At 38.5% G+C, this 12989-nt stretch overlaps 1 long non-coding RNA gene across 1 annotated transcript; it reads right to left on the reverse strand.

The window, feature by feature from the left end:
• Positions 1–1003: 1003 nt before the first annotated feature.
• Positions 1004–4127, reverse strand: LOC147016202 (uncharacterized). The gene is made up of 3 exons (XR_015050059.1): positions 3995–4127; positions 3709–3897; positions 1004–3556 (listed from the first exon to the last, which is right to left on the reverse strand). It is a non-coding gene; the product is annotated as an uncharacterized LOC147016202 (long non-coding RNA).
• Positions 4128–12989: the final 8862 nt, after the last annotated feature.

The following is a 12989-nucleotide window of genomic DNA, read 5'->3' on the forward strand; positions in this document are numbered from 1 at the left end:
GTACCTTTAATGAAGGAAAAGCTGTTGTTATTGAACATTTTAATCGTATCTTAAAAGAGAGACTATATACAAAATTCACACAAGTCGGTTCACAACAATGGTCATCTTTTATTCAGGATATTGTGGATAAGTATAATGACACGGTTCACACATCAACGAATATGAAACCATCAGAAACATTTACAAAATTAAGATATGAAAAGGAGATTAATGTCAGAAAACCTAAGTTCAAAGTTGGTGATATCGTAAGAATATGTAGGTGCAAATCTCATTATGAAAAAGGTTATACAAAGCGATGGACGAACGAACTTTTTAAAATTGTTGATGTGATAGATACAGTTCCTTGGACTTATAAGGTATATGATTTAGAAGGGGAAGAAATTTTAGGTTCATTTTATTCACAGGAATTACAAAAGACAAAGATGAATTTTTTTGACTCCGCCCCTTTTTGACTCCGCCCACACAAGCTCCACCCACACAAACCCCACCCACATAAACCCTGCCTACACAAACCACACCCCACACAAGCTCCACACCAACCCCACCCCACACAAGCTCCACACACAAACCCCACTCCACACAAGCTCCACCCACATTCATCATATTCACGTAATTAGTGATTAGTCAATTAGTTCATTAGTTCCCCACACACAACATGTTTATTTAATTTAAAAAAATTCTCCACCCATCCACACAAGCTCCGCCCATCCATACAAGCTCCACCTGCACATCCACCCATCTACATCAAACCTCATCCACAGAAACCTCATCCACATATACCTCTCCCACATAAACCCTGCCCAAACAAGCCCAACCCACATAAACCCCTCCCATATAAACCTCAACACACAAGTCCCACCCAGTTAAACCACACCCACACAAGCCCTACCCATATAAACCCCACCCACAGAAGTTCCCACCCACACAAGCCCCTCCCATATAAACCCCTCCCACAAAAGCCCCTCCCACACAAACCCCTCCCACACAACCCCCACCCCCTCATCCCCTCTGTGCTAGAGTACCTATATATAGAGAGTAGCGACATAGGGGGACCAGAATTTGATGGTCACGTGACACATGGGCGCCATTTTGTTTCACACTCTAGCGCCAAGCTACGCATCGAATCCAGATCTTCACCGAGTGAGCTCGGAGAGACCGAGTTTGAAACTGAGTGAAACTTTATTAGTCAAAATGACGGGTTGTTGCGCCTTTGGGTGCAGCAACAAATCTGAGAAGGGGTACAGGATGTATAGGTTTCGTTTTCAATTTCTGCATTTAAGCTTTTAGCCGTCGACAGTGCCTTTAGGCACGGCTCCCGGTATTGGAAGCATGTCATCATGTGACCCATATAAACTTTCAAGGACATCTAAGCTTTTAGAAGTTGTTATCTATGGAAAGAAGAGAAAATTCGTTGTTTTGATAAGTAATTTGATGAACAATTTTGTATTTGTCTATTTCTTATGTTGACCAAAAACCAGTCAAGTTTTAGACTAAAAAAAGGGCAAAATAATGTACACATATGGACATTGACATGTATGGTATATAAGTCTTACTGTATATGCGTTGAATGTGTTACCATGGTAAAGATTATTGTAATAAGAATTATATCAATCATAGCAGCAATTGATATTATTATTGATTTATTTGATTTATAGCCTGTATGATTAAATTGGAACAAAAAATTACCTATAGAACCACTGCCCCCACGCCTGCCCCAAAAATGAAATGCTTTAAATTTGGGGGCCCTCTTTATGCATGCCGTTGATCTTATTTATTATCATAACCCCAGTAAGGATCAATGGTAGTCTGGGATGTTGGCATCTAGAAAGCTAACAATATGGGCAATCATTATTTAGCAACCCAATTAATTTACATATTTATCACTTAATTGCACATTCTTATGAAAATACACAATTTGTAATGAATTGTCTGTTTATTTGGTTACCATGGCAACACATTAGATGGGGTTTCATAAAAAAAAAATCTAGCCTACAATCTCTGACCTTCATACTTTCATTTGGTGTATTTCCATTTTTGTTCAGAATCATCAATCATGTAGTATTGTCTTGAAAACTTGCTGTCAAGTTGTTAATATTTCACCAAAATTAATTTTGCTGTAAACACTAATATATAACTAATCATGATATTACGTATTTATACACTTGAATTTGAAAATGCCTGCAGTGTATGAACAATACAGGTAACTCTGCATGCATGTAAGTCAGCCTTATTAAGTCGAATAATCGCACAAGTTTAAACAAATTTTGAAACCGTATTATGCAAGACGTGTTATTTACCTTCTGCGAGGCAGATTTGTTCTACGTCGAACAGATTTCTGTGGTCCCAAGAGATTCAAGTTAAGCAGAGTTACCTGTACTTATAATTTGTAGCATTTCTTTATCATTCATCATCTTGCAAATTGATGGAACACTGTTGACAGAAATAAAATAGCAAGTCAAACCTACTGCGATTTTTCATGGACTGTTTCTTCACAAGATTGTATCAGTTGAATACTTAACATAAGCATTTTGACATGAACGTGCTTCATAGATTCATCCAATAATTGCATAGCAGGCCTGTGCAATTAACTATTATTTGCCCATAAAAAGGGTCATTTCAATTGTTAAGATATTTTTGAAATCTGATACAATCATTTTGGCATAGTCACTTTTTGGTGTGTTTGAGAGCGTGTTGGGTGGTAACTATGATGATAAATTATATGTAGGTATCGGTGTTTGTTGTTTTTGTTTGTTATGGGTGAGATGATAATGTGGTGAGATGAAAAAAGTAAAGATGGGTGAGGTGGGGAGGGATGGGTAGGGGCAGGTATGGATCAAATTGAGGCCCCAACTTAGGCCTATGGACTCGAGATTTTTATTTGGCTCGACTTCATGTCATAAGCCTACACAAGCCGAGTTTCTCCCAAATGTCTCGTTCTCTGGCAAACTTACTCTGAGTTTCCCGTGTAATGAGTACATGCATTTTAACATTTTATCACTTTCAACCCCATTGATTCTATAATCAAGATCTTTGGCCGAGTAAAACATGAGAATAAATATATATGTCCAGTGATGTATCCCACCCTCCTGATGTATTGCTTCATTCATGCATGCTGCTACGGCGGTAGCGCACGCACCGCGCGTTATCCAGAGTGAAACAAAATGGCGCCTATAGCTGAGTTGTCGCTACTCTCTATATATAGGTACTCTACTCTGTGCGCCCCCCACCTTTGACCCACCACCTCCCTCATCCCACTCCCCACCCTTCCCCACACACACACACACGGGGAGGTGAGGGGGTGGGATGAGGGGGTGATGCGTCATTGGAGTGGCGCACCTACCCCCTTCCCTAAATCTCCTTGATTCGCTTTTTGGAGTTAAGAATCAGATAATTGTAAGGAAAGCATTTATAATTAATCAACATTGATAATATTAAATATTCAGTTGTAAAAATAGATGATATTTCCAAGCAGTCTGCTTCAGATGTCTTGAGTGTCAGGTCAGATTCCTGCAGACGATTAATTTGTGCACTTGGTTCATCCAGACAGGTGTTTAAACTGAAGAATAAAAAAATAAAGTGTTAAAACTCAGGAGAGATATAGAGACAAGCAAAGACATATTGACAGGCAGAGACAGATATAGAAATGAACACAGATACAAGCAGATATACATACACTCACACATGCACGTGCACGTGTGAGTTTCTCACCTTGAAGTTGGATCTTTCAAGATTATAGGAGATAACAGCACTGTCTTCCAGTCGGTAAAGATTTCTCTCATTTCTCCCCTGAAAATCCGAATCTCTTGCACAAAATCAGACATCTGTGCCCAGACATTGTGTAATTTGGATAATTAATTTTCAACATCGGCGATCAACGATGTTGTTATTAGAGACAATCTGTTGAAAAAAACAATATTTATTAGTCATACAGTGATTTAATTAATAATCAGTTGCTTCACTGTGATTCTCAGAGGAAGAACACAAACAAACTTACTGATTTTGTAATGGGTTCTCTTCTTTTTCAGATGAAAAATAGTTCATGTTTCAATCGTTTCTCAATAGGTCAAGATGAGAAAAATTATAAAGCTTTCAGACAAAGTTTACGACTGACGGCTCGTTTATAAAACAACTTTGAGGAAGTGAAATTACGTAATCTTGGAATTTTTTTCAGGGCGTGTCCACACGGAAAATGACGGGTTCGGGCGAGACAGCTCAGCTTGGGAAATGCGTGGGCGATACATTCTCAAACACTTACCCATTTTTAACACAAAATGAAAATACTTTGAATGATTTTTGATAAAACTTACGTTTATTAGCCTGTTAGTGTTCTGATTTAAAATATAACCACGAGGCCTTGTCTCTCACAGAATACTTCCTCATCTTCACGGCACAAAATAAAAACACTTAAAAAAAACTTCCCCATTCGTTGGCTTATTTCTGCATCAGAGTAGTGGATTGAAGCAAAACACAGAGCTAGAACAAGGTAATGAATGTGTTTAAAACGCTTCTTTAAGGAAATAAGACCATGTTTGCATGAATCAGGTTTCTTGCATAAAATATATTGTTATGCTTAGAAGAAGCTAAAATACATGGCATTAGTTTTAAAAACACGTGTTTCTGTATTAGACCACATATTTGGAATAAAACCAGTCAGAACAAGTTCATGTGTTTAAAACGTTTGTATTAAGCAAATTTGACCGTTTTTGCATGAATTAGATTTCTTGTGTAAAATATTTTGTTTTACTTAGAACAAGCTAAAATAAACTAATACTTGAAAAATGTGTTTTATGCATTAGAATAGTAATTTAGAATAAATAATGGGGTCAGAACAAGCTAATGTGTTATTAAAACGTTTGTTTTAGAGTAATTCCACGTAATAATGGACATGAAGCATAAAATTTGAAAATGTATTTTTCAAAAGGATTTCTGTTGGACAGTGTTTAGTTAGGTCTGAATTTTCATAATTTATGTGATATTTACTCCGTGGATGATGTCACGTGATTTGGTGGCCATCTTGAAAGAACTGCCTCAACGTCTTCCAATGGTAAGTCATTCTGTCTGTTATCATTTTGTCGAAAATATGGCTATTTGATGAATGTTTTAATCCGAAGTAGTATTCGCTGATGAATATTACTGATATAGGATCAGGCTGTAACTACTCATAAACATATTTGGTCCATTTCTCTCTGTGCCTATAGATCAACATCAACGAGTCATATGCAAGCAATGAGATTATACAAGCTGTTAGACAACCAAATGTTCGCTGATGTATGTAAGAGATTGTATAGATATCATAAAATGTGCCCTAGCATTGACTATCCAATATGTGATCGCATGGGTTACGTCCGTTACATTGCTGAGTTACGTCCGTTACAGTGAACTTTTCAAAATATTTTAACAAACAACAGACAGATCGTATCGTTGGAATATAGAAAGTATGCTACTAATGCTTACTTTGCTTACCATGAATGAAAGGTATAATACAAATTCGTTATTTCGCAGGATTTAAGAATTGTGCTATGGCCAGTTTTAGTTGTGTCCATTTTGATGTTACGTCCGTTACGCCTCTTAAATGTTGATTTTTTCTTTCGTAGTAGACTACACAGTGGGGTTTGTACCAATATCAGAAAGCCATAGAGACTAATTACGATATGTAATAAATAAACTCTGTAATATAGCCAACCTTTTCAAAATTTCAACATTAGTGATGCAAACTTTGTCTCAATGTTACGTCCGTTACACTGGAATTACCCTTTAGGCAAATTTGACCGTTTTTGCGTGAATTAGATTTATTGTGTAAAATATTTTTGTTTTACTTAGAACAAGCTAAAATACACTATTACTTGAAAAACATGTGTTTTATGCATGAGAATAGTAATTTAGAATAAATAACGGGGTCAGAACAAGCTAATGTGTTGTTAAAACGGTTGTTTTAAGTTATTGAGACCAATTTTGCATATATTAGGTTTGCTTTGTAAAATGCGTTGTTTTGCTTAAGGCCCGGTCACACCTTGACGTTTTAGCCAACGTATGCCGATTTTTGATTTTTTTTTCTAAAACGCTGGCACACGTTGAATACGTTATGGGTAAGTTTTGATAACATTGAGAGCACGCTGAAAAACACTGCCATACGTCGTTGTACGTTGGCTTTAAACGTTGTACTTTTTGGTTGTCCTCAAATTTTTTCATGCTTGAAATTTCACGACGTATGCCGGCGTATGACTCACACGTTCCGCTACGCTGGCCACAAGTTGTATGCACGGTCTGCGATCGTTGACAGACGTCAACACATGCTACTTGTAAGTTAATCATAAGTTGAGACATGCCGAGGTAATGTTTAGCGTACCCGAAACTTATTTCTAACCTATGATTAACGTGTTGTTGGCACGTTACGCGATCGTTGCCACACATCGACAGACGTTACTTTTAAGTTACTCATAGGCTGAAAGACGTCGGTATAATGGATCGTCCTTGCGTCAGCGTCCACGGCCACAGCCAGGACACTTATTTGCAGCATTCTTCAAACTTTTCTTCGGCATGACGAGGATGTTCACACTTCGATGTCTAGCTTGGCTATGATTCCAATTGTCCATCGGCAGCGTCTATTTAAAATAGTCGAGTTTGAGCGTTTTAACACGTTCAGAAGAAACGCTTCAAATTTCAAAACCCCAGCGTCAAAAAACAAAGGTGAGTGACAGCAATTTAAATCGTTCATTGTAAACAATGAAAATAGCTGAGTGGTACCGTTTAAAAGTCGTTGAGTGTAAAAAAATCCAATTTTTGAGCGCAAGCGTCGACTTTCAATAGTGGAGATGCAGCCTTTTAAATCGTTGAGTGGCAGCCTATGAATAGCAAACCCTACGTCACCGGCAAAGATAAACTGCCGCATGATATGGATAAGTTAGGCTATCGTTGGGCATAGTTTGTGAACGCCGGCTTCACGATAATTATTCGTTGGTATATCGTATCTATAAGTAATCAAAGCGCTCTATGCACATTATTAGTTCATTGTGCATTTGTCCAACCCGTTATGAATAGACCTAAATCGTAAAAACAAGCTATAGCTCATTGTTGAAAAAGCCCCATAAAAAATTAGCCGCGAAGAACTTCGAACAATGGTGAAAAGATGTCTCCTACCAGTGGACACGCGGACGCCTGGACGATCCATCATAACCCACACCCTCCCCCTCACACTCACCTACTACTGCCAACATGAACAAACTAATACTAATACTAATACTGATATACTGATACTGTTACTGCTGACATGGACATCGACTCAAAAAGGACTCGAAAACACTGTTGGGTTCCCCTTTTATGAGCAGCATTTTTATATACCAATTCCCAAAACCGCTGGGAACACGTATTTATATGGCAGTTGTAAGCTAGAAACACGTTCATTTATTTTTTTTGTCGACCGGAAGACGTCATTGGAATACGTCTACATACGTCGATGTGTGTTGGGACTACGTAAAGAATTGGTTCAAAGCACGTCAAACATAAGTTAGAAATAAGTTTCGCGTAAAAAAGACATTACCGCGACGTGCTTCGACTTATAAGTAGCCTTTGTGGACGTGTGCAAGCGTCCACATATCGTGTGTACAACCTATCCCCATCGCATGCGGAACGTGTGTCATACGCCGAGTACGTCGTAAAATTTTGAACATGTTTAAAATTTCTTGACGTACTCTACTTACTACGATGTATGATAGCGTACTTTAGCGTTCTACTCACGTATACCAAACTTACTCATACCGTATTTGACGTGCCCCAACGTTTTAGACACATTTTTCTTCGGTCGGCATACGCTGGCAAGATCGCCAAGGTGTGACCGCGATGTTGTCACTTCCATTTCTACGGCAGTTATGATTCGAATCGTTGTGCGTCAGCCTTTTAATAGGCTACGTCATGACATCGTCGGCGATGCGTGCAACGCGCTATGCCTAAGTTAGACTATCGTTGGGCATCGGTTGTGTAGGCCGACAACAGGTTCAGCATTCGTTGGTATAAGTTATCTATAACACAACGAAACGTTCTGTGTCCGTTACCAATGCGTTATACATAAGACCAAGTCGCTATGAATACGTCCGGATCTTTAAAAAAAACATCAAAAGTTCAACGTAAGCCAGCGTTTTACATACATTTTAATATGTTGCCGTCGCTGGCTAAAACTTCAAGGTGTGACCGGGCCTTTAGATCAAGCTAAAATACACAATATTTGATGAAAAACATGCATTTCTGCATTTGAATAAAGATTTGCAGTAAAACACGGAGTCAGAACAAGCTAATGTGTTGTTAAAAAAAAGTCTGTTTTAAGCAAATAAGACCAATTTTGCATGAATTAAGTTTTTTGTGTAAAATGTGTTGTTTTGCTTAGTACCAGCTAAAACACACACTATTTGCAGTGAAACATGTGTTTCTGCATTAGAGTAGTAATTTTGAGCAAGAAAATATGGGGTCAGACCAAGCTATTGTGTTGTTGAAAACGCTTGCTTTAGGCAAATAAGATTGTTCTTGTTTGCATAAGGTTTCTTGTGTAAAATGTATTGTTTTCCTTAGAATAAGCTAAAATGCATACACTTTGATTAAAAACACGTTTCTGCATTAAAATACTAATTTCCAACAAAAAACGGGGCAGAAGAAGCTAATGTGTTGTTAAAACAATGTATTATTTTGCTTAGAACAAGCTAAAATGCACACTATTTGATGAAAAACACTGGTACATGCATTACAATCGTGATTTTGAACAAAAACCGGTGTCAGAACAATCGAATGTGTTGAAAACGCTTGCATTATGGAAATTAGACCGTTTTTGCATGAATTCAATTTCTCATATAAAATGTGTTATTTTGCTTAGTGCAAGCTAAAATACACAATATTTGAAGAAAAACACTTGTTTCTGCTTTGGAATAGTGATTTGGAAGAAAGAACAGGGTCAGAGAAGCCAATGTGTTGTTTAAAATGTGTGTATAAGGCAAATTAGATCGTTTTTTATTAATAATGTTTCTTGTTTTCTTGTACCACGTGACCTATGATGTCATAATTATCATCATAAATTCCTACAGGAAGAGGCACACCTCTGGTCAAAATTTTGTGTTAAATTGTACCAACAGTTGCAAAGAAAATATTTTTTCATCACTTCTCGAATTGTACTTGGCGAATTATGACATCATCATTAACACATTTTATTTCCCATAGGGAGTACTTGACAATGAGCCATGTGTAAGTTTTTTCCATGGAGTGGTTTTGGAAATAGAGGTGCAAAGTTTTCCGGTTTTTCCAAGATGGCGCCCTCTACCACGTGACCTATGACATCATAATTATGACAAAAAAGAGGAGGCGCACCTGTTTGGAAAGTTTTGTGTCATTCAGACTAATGGTTGCTGAGAAAATGAATTTTTAAATGCAGCACGTACATACGTGGCTGATCGCTTCACCCCGCTTTTCATTTCGCGAGTGCAGGGTAATAAGTGGAGATTAATTATTCAGCAGAGAAGACAGTGATAGGACCAGGGGCCAAAGCCTGAGAGTAAAGAAGATGAGAGTCATGACGGTAGTAAGGTAGGGGTCTTTTACTGAAAGAGTAGTTAATGCATGGAATTTCCTCCCTGGAAAGGTAGTGGCAGCAGAAAAAGGACATAAGTTTAAATTGGAATTAGATAGGTACTTGGAGTTATGGAGGTAGAGGGGTATCGGGATGTTGGCAGGACTTTTCGGTAGCTTGAGCATTGATGGGTGATTGTGTGCATGTGTATGGAGTGCTGTTGTTGGAGGTCTTGTCAAGGGGTGTTGTGCAGTTGATGTGTGTTTTTGGTCCAAGCCCATGCCCCTCCCCTGGAAAATAAAAATAAATACAAAAACTACAAACAAAAAAAACACTATATTAAAAAAAAATTTTTTTTGCATTTTCTTAATTTCATCTTGTGTTGATAATCAAAATAGACTAATTATTGCACCATAGTCCCAAGAAGGAATCCAGACATAACACAAACAAACATACTTACATATATACATCTACACACATACAAATAAACATATATATATATATATATATATATATATATATATATATATATATATATATATATATATATATATTTACACACAAACACACAACACAGATATAAGTTGTTAGTTGTTATAAAAGTTATTTTATTTCAAGTTATAACCTTAACTTACAAGCAATTGACTGATTTCCCAACTGCCCGGATCATCAGCTGGACACCATTTATCATCGAGGTTTCGATCCTTTCAGCCCAGAACCTCTCCAAACGGCGGGTCCACAACCCCGGTCACAGATCTACATCAGTAGATTACTCAACATCAATGAATCTACAACTTCAACGATGTGTCCAGACAATCAGTCAACTTATATAATTATCCTAATCAATGCAATATCCTTATTTAAACTTATATAATTATTACTTTTATTTAAAGTATTACTACATATAACTAACTTTAATCATACATCACTTTATATGATAATTATCATATATATATTATAATATATATCGCTTAATATATTATAATATATTAAGCGATAAACACTTCACCTTGTAGACATGTCCATGACACAGCACCTCCGTCTAACCACAGACTCAAACGATGATTCAAATATGAAAACTGTCAATAACCGAATTACTATATATATTGGTGTGGTATTGATATGACGCAGGCATGATGGGCTGAATGGCCTCCACCTGTGTCTAATTTCCTTGTTTGTTGAAACAAGATGGATGAGTTGGTGAGGTGACAAGAACAAGCCGATTCGATTTTTGTAAAGGTCTGGATTCATCTCCGACCTATCAGTGGGATACAAAATGTAAGCTGTTCACCTTGTGGAAGTACGTGTTCTACGGAGTGCCATTCTCGTTCATGTATGTAGCCTAAGTATTTGGAATTACATGATGATTCATAACTGCTTATGACATCAAACACAAAACAATGGTTGTTGAACTTTGTACATTTTCAGCACATTTACAAGGGTCACTCAGTGTCTCCATGCATGACCCAGACAATGCACGAAGTTGGTGATCGTATCCAGAGATAGGTTTCACTCACAGAATGAGGAAGTGCATTGGGTCGAGGTCAGAGGTCATACATGGTCGAGCAGAATGTAAACCGTCATTTTAACAGAGATTTACTTGTTGCTTATCTGGGGGATCTTTTCCTCGCCACCCTCCCAAACATATAGAGCCCTGACAATCGCTGCAGGTTTTATGCATCATGTCAGATCCGGCCAGGTCCTGCAGGTAAAGGATCTTAGTGGGTGAATAACCCACAAACAAAATAATCTGAACCTTTAGATTACAAGACAAAGCTTTGGGACGTATGTCTCCCCTTCAATGTCGTGTCAAACAAACCAAGAAATAACGCACGGGGCTTCAATTTGGTGCTCAGGTCATCCTCTATTCTGACCCATGATCTTTTCTACCCTCATTAACCATCCCTAACTGCTCTCCATCTACTGGAAGGTTGTCACGTTTTCTTCCCTCTTCTCTCTCCCCCTTGTTGCCTGCATGTGTTGTTCCTTACTTTTGTCTGCACTGCTTCCAGGCTCTGTCCCTTCGCTCTTCCATGAGCCTAGATTTTGTATTAAAAATAGCTTTCCTCTAATGAGTAAGAGTATGTGGGATTTCATGCCATGGAGAGCTGTTAAAACATTAGAAAAAAACGTGTTCATTAGAACACAATAAGGACAAGAAACAACTCCACTTTGTGATAGCAGTTTTTCTGGTGCAAAAGAGTGCGAATTAGTGTTAGAAGAATGTTTTATCGGTGTCTGGCTATCCCACTTAATGTGCCATTGGTAGCTGTGAGGAGGTACATGTGAGGTCTTCCGATCCATGGCATATTCTAGTTAATGGCGTCTGGTCATGTTCCACATGGGCCTTTCGCACTAACATTTGGCACCTTGTGCAGAAAATTCGGAATGAGACCCCATGGACCTCATGATTCACCAACATCCAGTTGTCTTTGGATATGAGACACAAATCATCAGTGAAGTGTTTCCTGACTTTACAAATCTTTAGAGAGTTACATGGGCTGGAAGGATAGCCTCGAGGTACACACACTCTCCTCTTAGCTGTCTAGCCTGGGTTAGAATCCTGACCCAGCTAAAAACTGTCATCCCAGTGTTTCACATGCAGGGAGATTCACCATTGTATGTGCCGTCCCTCAATGGATGTTAAGCTGAGTCTCCCATCTCCGAGCATTCGTTGATGGATATTAAAGAAGATCCCACAGTGTCTTTCATGAAAAGTAGGTGGATGAAGATCATAGGCACTCTGAACGAATTGCTCATTCCTGGCCCGAGTATCTCCTCGTTCATTCCCCATAATCAAACACAACTAAAGCCCCGAGCATAACCAAACCACTCAGAATAACCCTTCGTCATTAACTGCTTTGACAGCACCGGTGTGAAGAGTCTGCTACATAATACTAGACAGCACCAGGTGTGGAAAACTCCCCACAAAGGTCCCTGACAATCAATGCCATGTCATCAGGTATGCATTCTGCATCGTTATAGTAAAGGCAATGACAAACAGAAGGAAACAGCGGATGCATTATGGTTTCGTTTTCATGATGCCAAATTAATTCTTTTGGAAGAAACACGATCATTACTGTAACATGGAAAGCCATCAATAGCCCTCAATAAAGGTTCGTGTAAATTCGTCTGATTGGGGTTCCAAGGACATGCCAAACACATACATGGTCACTATACTAATCCATACTCAGCCTCAGGTAATGGGTCACTAGGTGGAATCTCAACGTCTGCCACTGCTGTTTTACCTGGAGCAGGTAATGAGTGGTCTGCCAGCAGAACAGCACTGCATGCTGATGTGCCGAGATTGATGCAGGAGAGAGAGAGAGAGAGAGAGAGAGAGAGAGAGAGAGAGAGAGAGAGAGAGAGAGAGAGAGAGAGAGAGAGAGAGAGAGAGAGAGAGAGAGAGAGAGAGAGAGAGAGAGAGAGAGAGAGAGAGAGAGAG

This window comes from Eptatretus burgeri, chromosome 12 (genome assembly GCF_056783735.1).
Source record: "Eptatretus burgeri isolate ZD-2024b chromosome 12, Ebu_testis_v1, whole genome shotgun sequence".
NCBI lineage: Eukaryota > Metazoa > Chordata > Myxini > Myxiniformes > Myxinidae > Eptatretus > Eptatretus burgeri.